Source organism: Spea bombifrons, chromosome 5, assembly GCF_027358695.1.
Source record: "Spea bombifrons isolate aSpeBom1 chromosome 5, aSpeBom1.2.pri, whole genome shotgun sequence".
NCBI classification, from domain to species: Eukaryota; Metazoa; Chordata; class Amphibia; order Anura; family Pelobatidae; genus Spea; species Spea bombifrons.
The window spans coordinates 26311161-26324360 of record NC_071091.1 but is presented as its reverse complement, the minus strand read 5'-3'; positions in this window follow the sequence as shown (position 1 = coordinate 26324360).

Below are 13200 nucleotides of genomic sequence, written 5' to 3'. Positions count from 1 at the left end.
ACATTCAGAGATGCAAAATCAGTTATCGATATCTTACTCTTACAGTACGCTACATTCACAGTCTGTAACAAATCAAATTTAGCACCAGCCATGCAGACCAGAAGAGTGGAGAGAATCTGCCAAAATTCCATCACAGTGATTGCATTGCTTCTCGTTTGTAAGCATTTGAATGGTTTCTTTGTGTAGAATTTCTGTATATTATTACAGTTTCCTAAACTTGCATCAATGTCTCGTTCAAGTAGTTTTCAATGTATACATTCCAATACTTTGATACATGTTACCCATTTGCAGCAGAAGTCATCCAAGTTCTGGTCAACAGGATGTCACAAGCACCTTTACATAGTTTTAGGAATATGTTTAATGTTATAACCAGAAGGCATATCAGATCATTAGAATAAGAATAACTGGATTTTGCTATATTCAAATTCCATTGTATGGATAAGGAACTTTGATTAAATTAACACTAAATGTTTTATTTAAAGTGCTAGATTAAAGTTTGTATTTTAACTAAATTGGAAATATATTTAAAATTGAAACACAGAGAGAGTTAGAATGGGCATAGCAGTGCTATAGGTGAGAAAGTATACCCTGAAAATTAAGAAAATACAATTTAATTTGGGATATAATTTCCTCTTATGATTTATTTTTATATAAATCAAGTAATGGGAATAGTTAAGGGGGCAGTTTAGTATCACTGATACCATTACTAAAAAAAATAGAAAAAATAGAGTTTTTATCAGACAAAAAAATTGTTGTTTGAGTTGCCTGCCATTACATGGTGCATAGTTGACACTCAAAGAGTTAAAGAGGCATTCTAGCTGTATTTTCACTTGAAATGCATATTGGAATCCATTTTGCATGCCCCCTATTGCATTTTACTACATGCAAGTCAATACACTCATACTTCAATTATTGGAGTTCCTCTGTGCCATTAAACTCTTAATTGCCCCCCTGCCCTTGGCCCTATGACACCAACCTGGTGCCTTCAAAGGGAAAGCCAAAATAATCAACTGTTGTCAGTTGTTTTCTGAAAAAGCCATTGTTTTATGTCTCTTTCTAGGAACGATTAATGAGTAAGTGATAGGATCACAGTTAGAAGGCCATCTGTCAAGTTGTGAGATATTTAATCCAATTCAGTTAGGTTTCAACAGCACAGTACAGTAACTATTCAATACCCCAAAATAATAGTGCATCTGAATAACACCTGTTGACTGGTGGCAAAGTCTTGAGCTGTTTTAAATATTTTCTTGCCAGCCGGTCAAAGGATGTTTCTTTAAAAGTATACTCTTGCACTTTCTTGTAAATATCATGTGGCGTCCATGGCCTAATCTTATTTCCACTGCTATTCGCAATTTACGTTTTATTGACTTTACAGACAAATTGCATAATTTCAGAGGTCACTGTGTTCTTTTTAAAACTACATCTCAAAGTAGCATTACTAAAGTTGCCTACAAAGTTTCAATTCATCACCAGCGTATCTATGCACCTTCTAATATGGTAATCTGTTAAAGCTGAACAGAGCCAATGTAGTTCTAGGTTTGTAGATGTGCTAATCTAAATTATTCGTTATACTACAACTAAGGGACACAATATACATGCTCATATGTTTAAAATGTAAGTACTTTAATGGATATTGCTGACTTTAAAATGAAAGGCTAGAACAGTAGTGAAGGTACTCAGAACAAGCCAGTTAAAACCCCAAAACTTAGTGTATTCAAGCGGTCAGTTGGGGTCTGCTGAAGCCTATGGAGGATGCAATGCATTCTTCATCCACTGGGGGGCGCTGATGCATGTGAGTAGTTATACATGCTGTTGCGGAGCAAACCTCCATTGGTCGCAGGTAAGATGTCATTTGTTTTTTTAATGTTTCAACATTTGGGGGTCTTGCTCATATCCAGTTTATTTCCTTAAATATTTTTTTTGGAAAGTAGGGATAAGATGCCCCCCAAGGGCTTTGGCCACCATTCCAACAGGCATGGCATGGGTTGCAGGATGGTGGTGGTATAAAGAGCATGTGAGATAACCATTAACCCAAATGGCCACATTACTTCTTAGTGAATAGACGCAAATTCATTTTGGTGGTTTTATAGCTGGTATCCATTGTAAAAAAGCATAGAAATATTTAAAAAACGTAAGCAGTTCTGAACCACATTTTACATAGTTTTTAAGCAGTTAGAAAAAAACACTTGGATTTAAATATATCAGGCTTTACAGATTTATGCAGATTTTGAAATATTTATGTGTGGGATGCATGCAAGGTATGTATGCTATTTCACATAGACACTATCTGGATTTGAGTCAAATACTTTGGTGTGATTTTATAACTATTTTACTTTGTTGTTCCTATATATTATGAACTTTTCATCTTTTCTCCAGATGGTGTGAGCAGAAAAAACACACATGATTAATCACAAGAACAGATGTATATGACGTTTGAGGCTCCACTTACCTGTTTCACTAAAATTGAGCCAGTGGATATTTTTCCTTCCGCAATAGCAAAATATTTTCAGAGCCAAGCCAACAGAGCAAAGCAAGGTGAAAAGAAAACTTTTGCCTAAAATTTAGATTCATATTTATAATTATATGGGTATTAGAGAGTAAAAAAATACTATATTTGGGCATTCTCTTTTCTAGCCTCTTGCATTTTAAAGTTTATTGGGGTGTTTATTTTAGAATTATATTGTTTGCATCAAATCATACAAACATAGATTTAAAAATACAATGCTTGTTGTTAACCACCTTAAAACCCACTACATGATTTTACAATGTCACCATATGAGAGAATGAGGCCAGCCACTCTGGAGCTGTGTGTACACAAGGATGATGACAGCCTAGAAGGAGCACAAAATGGTTGTACATGTGACAAAGTACCGTATTTGCTTGATTATAAGACGACCCCCCAAATCTGAATATTAATTTAGGAAAAAAAGAAAAAGCCTGAATATAAGACGACCATATAGGAAAGAAGTTTTACCAATAAATTCATGTAAACTATGTAAACAATTTTTTTTAAAATAAAAGCTCTGATTGAGAAAAATATTTTGTTTTTATTTCCTTTTATTTTCCAACCTTTCCCCCAGTTATGCACATGTGCCCCCAGGCTTGCCACTCTGCCCCAGAAATGCCTTATACCCCCTATATGCCACTGTGCCCCATGATATGCCTTTTAACCCTCTAAATACCACTATGCCCCATGATATGCCTTTTAACCCTCTATATGCCACTGTGCCCCATGATATGCCTTTTGACCCCCTTTGTGCCACTCTGCCTCCGATTCGCGTAGACAACTTCCGCTGCAGCCTGAAGGAGGTGCGGTTAGCACCGGGGGTTGTCTGCGTCCATCGCACACACCGGGGAGTCTGAAGCACCGGTAAGTTGGGGGGGCATTAGACAGGAGGATCCAAGTCCCCTGCAGCGCTGCAGGGGATCTAGGTCTTAGTCTCATAGTCAGACCTATTTGAGGTCTGATTATAAGACGACCCCTATTAGAAGATGAGGGGCCTTTTTCATTTGCTCTGTATATAGGGTATACAACCCTAATGTAAAGTTGTTTATTGTTCTTAATTCAGACAGCCTTTGTAAAGGTGGGGTGAGGAGAAGGGAGAGAACATCCAGACAGAAAAATAATACTAGTTCATACTAGATCGTTGTAGTTGTCCCACCTCTTATAACACAACTCAAGTAAAAGCCATAACATGATATAAATCAGTATCCAAATCCTGTTATACTTGCCCTTAACTCATTTAAATATGAAACACAGACAACATAATACAGATCTTTACAGTCATTTTCAATTAAATTATGTAAACGTTTGAGTTATACTAATAATGATAACACATTAATTAATAGTGATTGTAATGCCAGGAAACAGACTATAAAAAGCCCTAATTAGTTGATTATTACTCATCAACACAATGTCAAGTTCTCATTGCAGAATCTTAACAGTACATATTAAGACATAGGTATCTAGGTATTTATTCAAGGGACTCAAACTTAGAGATAACACCCCGGTAACTGTTCAGGAGTGCTATGTAATACATATAGTGAACATATTATATACATATCACTTAGGGTCTAAGCAGAGACTTGTCAAATCACTGTATGTATATGAATCAATGCATGTGATACTAACAAAGACCCTAGGAGGTTATCTTATTCAAAACAAGCTTGGTACAAAGATCAAGTTGGTGTATAAATGGAAATCATTAATTTTCAAACTGTAAATGTTTCAACATATGTCAAGTTACCTAAGTTGCACTATAGGCAACGTCATAATTGACAGAATAGCTCTTCCTTGGGTTTTAAAAATACACAGAGGATTAAGTGTTACCATATCGTTCCCACCCTTTGCTTTGGTCTCACTGAGAAAAGGTACTTGTGACAGAGGATGGTCTTACAGGTATGGGTGACCTAATCAGGTACGCCTAGGACAGAGGTCTTCTGCTGCTGTCACCCATCTGCTTTAAGGGCTGTTGCTTTGTATGTTCAGACATGCCCTTATACACATCACTGTTGTGAAGAAGGGAGAGTTTGCAGCATATCTATCAGTTTGAATCAAACACATCACCATTATCACCATTTTATAAAAATCATACCTTTTCTATAAATCATAGAGCCTGTAGGGCATGAGAATCTAAGTAGGTCAACTGTTTCTGAGATAATGAAACCATCCTTTCAGGCATCAATAATCATACCATGGACAAGGGCATTTAGAACATGTCTTCCCCATGATAATGTTTGGTCAAACAACATATAAACCTCTCGACCAAGTCTGCATACTTTATGTATTGGGTTCCACAAAATGATTCACTGTTTAGCTATTTGAGCAGGTGTACCGAATATAGTAGCCATTGAATAAAAGTGTACCATGACTTGGTGTCATGTTCACTGACAAGATATTCTGGACTACTCAATATTAAAACAAAATATTGTAATGTACATTTTATGTATTAGGTATTTACATTGCGCTTTGTGTGCAGTGTATAATTCTCTGTCTTACTGTTATAGATGTGTGAGATGAACAAGTACTGAACACAGAGACTACTAGAGCATACAAAACAACAGATTCCAATGGTTTAACTCCTTCATGACAATGACTGATTTTATTTTTAGTACCCTTCGTGACAATGGCTGTTTTAACATTTATGGGGTGCTCGTGTTTAGTTGTAAATTTTCTTCTCTCTCATTTACTGAACCCACACAAGTTATATATTGTTTTTTCTTCAGGACAAGAAGGGCTTTCTTTAGATCGCCTCCTTTTAAATCAGGCGTCCGTCGCTATATTGTGTTTGGTGGACGATCATGTCCGGGGGAGGGGCCACACAGGGCTCGTGCAGCAGATCTTGAGGAAGGGGTTAAGACATTACCGTCTTTTTATTTAAATAAAGTTAGGCTATATTGCCACAATTACCTCAGTGGCATTACATAAAATGTTTGGGGCCCCTTGTGAGACATAAGTTGGGGACCCAGGCTCCTCCTACAGACACGGTAACAATCTTCTAGACACACAGACAGTAAAACACTTACACAAACCGACACTTGGAATTTGAGCATGGAAAAAAATACTAAAAACTGTACAAACCCATCATTATATATATATATATATAGATAGATAGATATAGCTATATATATATATATATATATATATATATATATATACTGTAGTTTGGGGTAGCCGTATTAGTCCAGTGTATACGAATGCAGAAAAACATTCTGTTTTTCTGCATTTATATATATATATATATATATATATATATATATATATATATATACACCGTATTGGCTCGAATATAGGCCACACCCGAATGCGCTAGTTGGTGCTATTTTAAAGAAAAAAATATTTTTAAAGAAAAAATACAAAATTAGTGGAATGGTAAAACAGTGTTTTACCTAATACACAGGAATACATGTACCGTATTTGCTCGATTATAAGACGACCCTGATTATAAGACGACCCCCAAAATCTAAATATTAATTTAGGAAAAAAACAAAAAGCCTGAATATAAGACTACCCTATAGAAAAAAAAGTTTTACTAGTAAATATTAATGCATGTAAAAAAAAATTCATATCTAATAAAAGCTATGATTGAGAAAAATATATATTTTTTTATTTCCTTTTATTTGCCAACCTGTCCCCCCAGTTATGCACATCTGCCCCCAGGGTTGCCACTCTGCCCCCAGAAATGCCTTATACCCCCTATTTGCCACTCTGCCCCATGATGTGCATTTTAACCCTCTATATGCCAGAGTGGCATATAGGGGGTTAAAAGGCATATCATGGGGCAGAGTGGCATATAGGGGGTTAAAAGGCATTTGTGGAGGTATATATAACTGCTAACAGCAATCACACTCCTATCAAGCCAAGGCAGCCAGTACATGCTGGAACCTGGGGATGATAGGACTGTGAGTACAGCCTCCCTGTGCCATGCTACCACCACCACCCACCTTACACATCCATGCTATCATACACACACTCATTCACAAACATTTAAATACTCATTCATTCCATTAATCACACATTCTTGCTCAAAAACCCTCCCCCACCCCCTTACCTGAACTGCAGATCTCTCACTCGAAGACTTCTGCAGGGGCCCGGCTGTGCGAGCTACTTCTCTGGCCCTGCCCCCAGAGGGAGGAGGGGGGAGGTAGAGTTATGTGACACTCTTCTAGCTTCCTGTTCTCCTGCTGCTAGAAGAAGAGACGCTGCTCGCGACCAAAGCACCGGTAAGCAGCCTGGCAACCTAATTGAGGTCTGATTAGAAGACGACCTCGATTATAAGACGAGGGGTATTTTTCAGAGCATTTGCTCTGAAAAAAACCGTCTTATAATCGAGCAAATATGGTATTTAAACATTTTTGATGTCAGCATATGTTATATACAGAGAGAAAACCAATAGCCATTTTAAGGTCCCCCCTTAATTCATAATGCACCTTACTTACTTACTCTGCCCCCAGATATGCGTTATACCCCCTAGAAGTGGCACTCTGCCCCCCTGAAATGCCACTCTGCTTTCTAGAAGTGCCACTCCCCCCCCCCGACTTACCAGTGGACCCCCAGACTCCCTAGTGTCTAGCAGGGCCAGCTGGTGGACATCTGCATGATGCGAGCACACAACCTCTGCTGTTGGCACTTCTGCCAGGGCTTCTATGGTGGAGCACCGGAAGGTTATGTAATGCCGGTGCTCCACCATAGAAGCCCCGGCGGAAGTGCCGGCAGTGGAGGTTGTCTAAGCGCATTGCGCAGACGTCCACGGCTGCCGAAGAGGAGGATCCAGGTCCCCTGCAGCTCTGCGGTGGATCTGTATCCTTACCCGCATCAGGGATAAATGAAAAAAGAAACACCTGTGTGTCCTGGGCGTCACGAACTGCGCATCCCTGCGCTAAACCCCAAATATATTAGGGCCAATACGATATATATATATATATGCAAAGCTCAACTTCTTTTCACCAATATAAAAAAAAAATAGAAATCTGTTTAAGGTCTTTCCAAATCAATTTCTACTGCACTAAAATATGTGCATTTATAAAAACGTCTTTTCCATTGATGTTTTTCCAACTGTCATTTTTGCTTCAAAGCCAATTAGTCTTATAAAGAATTTCTTTGTGTAAGGAATATAGCTCTAAAGAGGGCTGTGCAGCAAAAAGTCATTTATATGACGAGAGATCATGCATTTAGGTGAAAGCATTAGGTTTCAAAAAGGGCTGGAAAAGCAATATCCTACGAATTGTATACATTAGAGGTATATTTTAAAGTGATGAGTCAAAATCTAGTTTTCTTTGAGGTTTGGTCTTAGATTAGCAGTTAAAGCACTTTTTAATCAGTACGTCTCTAATGTTAACCACATCAACTTCCGCAGTAAACACATATTTCAGTTTTTTCTTAGAATTGTCAGTGCAAGTAATGAGATTAGTTACAAAGGGAACGAGAGATGGATGTCAGGTAGGGTGACCACATCAAAATATATGACCCAACCGGCACTTAAAGGGTGTATACATAAGCCAAATACTAATATACAAATACAAAAATAATGGGAGTATGGGGTGCAATGAAAATTTCGCTCCCCTCCCCAATCAAAGGACTGTATATAGACAAGTAAAACTAATTTGTTTTCTGAGCATTTCAGCCATTTTTTTTTTACATACATACAACTAACATGCAAAGCACATGCAAAGTACTGTCTTGCAGTATGTGGGTTGTGTGTATACTGACAGAATAATCATTTAAGCAATGATACATCCCACATACTGTAGGACAGCAATTTACACGAGCTGTTCAGTAACGTGTGAAAATGATATGTGTCCTGGGAAAATGGTTGATTCTAGTGGTCATTCTAGTGTCAGGGCTAGGGTGACAACATGTCCCGGGCTGCCTCAATCTGGGACAATGCATTTTCAGCTCAGACGGAAGGGAACCAGTTACACTCATACTGCGGGGCAGAACTTTATCTGGGCTGGTCAGCAATATGTAAAAATTATGTGTCCTGGAAAACGTGGCCGATGTGGTCACCCTAAATTTGGCCCAGATATTGTGCATTCTGAGATAAATGGCCTGTCCATTTGAGGCAGTCCATACTGAGGCAGACGTTTCATTTTCTACCTCCGATAAAAAGGAATGCATGTCTTATTTTCCATAGTATAAAATGCAATGAAGTCAATGCAATATGGAATTCAATTTTCCTATTATAAGGGCTGGACTTCTCCTTCAGTTAAAGCAATGCTAATCTACAAAGTGCACATTATAAACGTAGAGTATTTTCTGACTTTCACATATAATCCTGGGCTAAATAACGAATCTGTCCTATTAACACTGCCACTGTTCCATGTAAAACATTTTAAAACTGCCTTCTTACGTGGATTCTTTTTGAGTCACACAATTTGAAATTCTGCCACTCTAAACCAGCAGAAATACCCTATGGGCATTGAGAGGAAAGGCTATGGAAATAAGTATATCAAACTCTAGCTTGTCCATAACCCTTTATAAAAACAAAGCAAATCAAATCAGATTGCACCTTAATTTCCTGTAACTGCCCAGACTTGTCAAGGACAGCCAATACATATACATTCCAGTACATATGTAACAGGATTTTCAGCACTTGTGGCTTATGTGCGAAATAATTAAAACTGCCTTACTTTGCACAAATATGCACTGTTTAATGTTATATGATCATGCAACTCTGTATTTTTTTTTACTTCCCCTCCTATGGGATATAAATGAATGAATAACTTTATTCCGCAATAAAATGGAAAATGTCTAAGAAAATGTATCATTTAAAAAATTAAAGGACCATGCACATTGAAATGAGTATTGTCTACCTGGTATCAATGTGTCGGTGCACCAGACGAGATTTGTAATTCCTACATATGTCCATCCAAATGTTTGTTTTTTTTCTGCTAACCTCTAAAGTGATTAAAAAGAATAAGAAGGGAATTCCAACACTACTATGTTATGTTATGTGTTGGTACTGTATGGAGCACTCTGGGAGGTGAAGTACTCCATATTTTTTAATATAATGTTATAGCATTAATAAAAAGATACAGGTTACGATTCATACAAATAATCTACTCTAATTACCTTATTTTACATTAGACTTTAAGTTTTATGGGGCATTTGCATAACCATAGCACCCAGATCATAACTTCTGTACGACTACTGTGCTTACAGCTGCACTTTTGTAAGTACTCTTTATCATACAGTAAACTGTAACGCACTAAACATGTCTGTAAGCGTTATAGAAATAGAAATATACCTAATAAAACCTACACTCAGGGGTAGATTAACTATGGGGCAAAAGGGGCATTTTCTCCAGGTGTTCTGGTGGTACAGGCTCTCCTCTTGCCGCAGTGTAATTTATATTTGGGAGCCTACATGAGGGAACAGTAGGGATATTTGTCGAGACACAGGAAAACTCCATTGCAGCAGCGCTGCCAGAGTGAGCCGCCTACTTCCTATCATGTGACAGGATCTGCCAGTAAGAAGCTCCTTTTAGAGTCACATGTTGCAGTCAATAAGAGTGGAAACTGCATGGCTCTCTGCTGGTATTAATGCTAACAGTTGCTGTTTCGGGAGTAACAGGAAACAAGATACACTGAAGGTAGGTGCTTGGATCTGTGTTTATGCATACCCCAACATTTCAGGTGCCCAAATTGCACATGTGTGCATGTGGCAGGGAGGAGCTGGGCCTGCCCCATTATTGTGTATATAATTATTCTGAAGGGGGCACTTGTATTAGTGCTATGCAAAAAGCGCTAGAGTTAGTGGAACTTTAGCGCGGAACTAGCTGAACTTGAGGTTCTTCACCGTACTTGCTGTATGGTTGCTGATTTTCACCTAACAAGAATTTATTAAAATGCAAAATAGATTGACAATCCTTTTTTCTCTTTTATCATAATGTGTTGTACTATGGAAAACGTACCTCTTTAGAATATCATCAATTGTAGTGGGTCAAAATAAAAGTTATGATGAATAATTGGTTTGTTCTTACACACACAAGATAGTAGTTGTCTCTTGAATATGGAATACTTCATTGTGCTGACTGAAGGAGAAATCCCACAGGAACATTTGGGGCTTCAGGCCCCTATGACCCCCCTGACAATGCCATAGAAACCATTGTGCTACAAACTGTTTGATCAGCTACTTAGATAGTGGCTTTGTGATATTCATCGCAACATCCACTAAATTGGCAAAAGTATTGGGACACACTTCTTAATTGTAGTCTGCGTTTACAAACTTTTGTGAAACAAATGGGTCATTCTAAAGAGCTCAGTGAAATCAAGTGTGGTACTGTGATAAGATGCCACCTCTAAGTATAAGTAATAAGTAACAAGTCAGTTCATGAAATTTCAACCCTGCTCGATATTCCACAGTCAACCAGACAGATTAATCCCAATAATTTTTTTTATTTTCCCATTAGTCAGTACATGGTACTATAGAGTCCTATACCTTTTGTTATATATATATATATATTCCTTTTGATTAAAAGAGGAATCCAAGCATGATTCTACTTGGTCACAGTATTACAGGATTCTAACTAAACTGTAAGGAATGCTTCTGCTGATCAAAAGTCATGGCTGAGGGTATATGGATATTGTAGGAATCATTGAATTAATTAAGACTAATTGTGACAGAATGACCTGTCATACAAGGCCGCAAGGTACTCAAAGATGGCTCCAGCCTGGCTGCCAAACAGGCAGGAACTCCATTGTGTAAACTAATCCCATTAACAAGATGGCTGCCAGGGGGGAGATTCAGTAGCTAAGTGGAAGTGATTTCGGGGACAACAGGAGGATACATCTGGGTGATCTCTGGGAGTTACTACAGCTCTCTTGGTGAACCCGTTACACTAATTAAGATGGTTTTCTCTGCGCTAGTACATGTGAGTTGAAATGTAAAACTCACCACAAGCCACGCTATTTAAGCACACACATAATTTATACACCTGTATATAAAACATGAATCATGTTTTCATTGCCAATCCCAGAATGATTTAAAGCTGGAAATGTCTCCCCTCAGCTCACAACATATGCAATGTAATGCCTCCACGCTGCATGACTGCTCGGGACTTCAACTGTCAAACACACTTTGAAAATCAAACAGGATTTGGGTCTGCAACTGGACCCAGTAAGGAATCAACACCCAGTAGGTGAATGGCTTACAAGTTTCACGCCCAACAATGGCGCTTAATCATAGTCATCTACACCTACTGTGTGTTGATGTGGATTGAGAAGCAGTGGTGTATGCAGGCTGAGCACAGATGTCTGACTGCAAGGGTGAACGCTGACCTTGCCAACTGGCCCATTATGCAGTGGTGCATTGGTGATCAGAAGAGGTCAATTCATGCAGAGAGGGTAAATTCAGGGCAAGTAGGAAATAACAACACCTGGAGTGATATATTTTACAAGATTAGCTTGGAGAGTTCAGTTTTCAATACATCATCACTAGCTGAAGAAACGTTCCAATAGGACATGGAATGTCATTTTCACTATTGGGTCACTTTTCTTTTAAATAAAGGACCATTTCTAAAGAAAAAAAAGCACCTGGTCGCCGAATACCCCATGGCATTATAATAAAATAAATATATTTTTTTGACACTAGTCTGTAAAATAGATTTGTAATGTCTGTACCTGTTGCATTTTTTCTCATATGATAATCATCCAGCTTTATATGTTTGTACTTGTATCTTGATTGACACTTTCATTAATGTGAACTCATGAACTCTCTGTGATTATTCAGTGTACTATAAAGTGTAATTTTCATTACAGCAAATCCTTTACATTTATCTGTGCTGTCACCATACACCTCCCAGATACACAGTGTCTCTCTTACTCATACAAATGTTGTTTTCACACATTGAGTGACACAGCTTAATATTATACATGGAATTATTTTCTATATTTACTTTTGCCAAATATGTAGCTAGTCAATAACATTATAGCAACACATAATATGACATCTATAATTATATATATATATCTATCTATCTATATATAGTAGTGTTTGAATTCTATGCTTTTACATATCAGGATATAACAATCACCTGTTCCTTAGCAGGTCTAAAAATTAGGTAAATACAACCTTAGATGAACAACACATGACATATTACACAGTGTCATGATTTATTCAACAAAAATAAAGCCAAAATGGAGAAGCCATGTGCGAAACACTAAATACACCTTTACCGCTTCCATAGGAATTGAGGAATTAAAGTAGGCACAGTTTTAGCAGTTTGCTGGTCTGGAACATTCAGGTGTGTGTTAACACAATGTCAGAGAGGAAAGACATCAGTAAAAATCTAAGAGAAGCATTTGTCCCTGCCCATCAATCAGGGAAGGGTTATAAGGACATTTCCAAACCATTTAAAGTCCATCATTCTACAATGAGAAAGTTCCCTTTCAAAAGTGGAAAACATTCATGGCATTTGAATGGATGTCACAGCAAATTCACCCCACAATGCTCAGACAAATTACAAAGTACCCAAGAATTACATCTCAGGCTCTACCCTCAGTTAGCATGTTAAATGGTAAAGTTCATGACAGTACAATTAGAAAAAGATTGAATAAGTATGGGTTGTTTGGAAGGGTTGCCAGGAAGAAGCCTCTTTTCTCCAAAAAGAACATGACGGCATGGCTTAGGTTTGCAAAGTTGCATCTGAACAAACCACAAGACTTCTGGAACAATGTCCAGACAAGACCAAAGTTGATGTT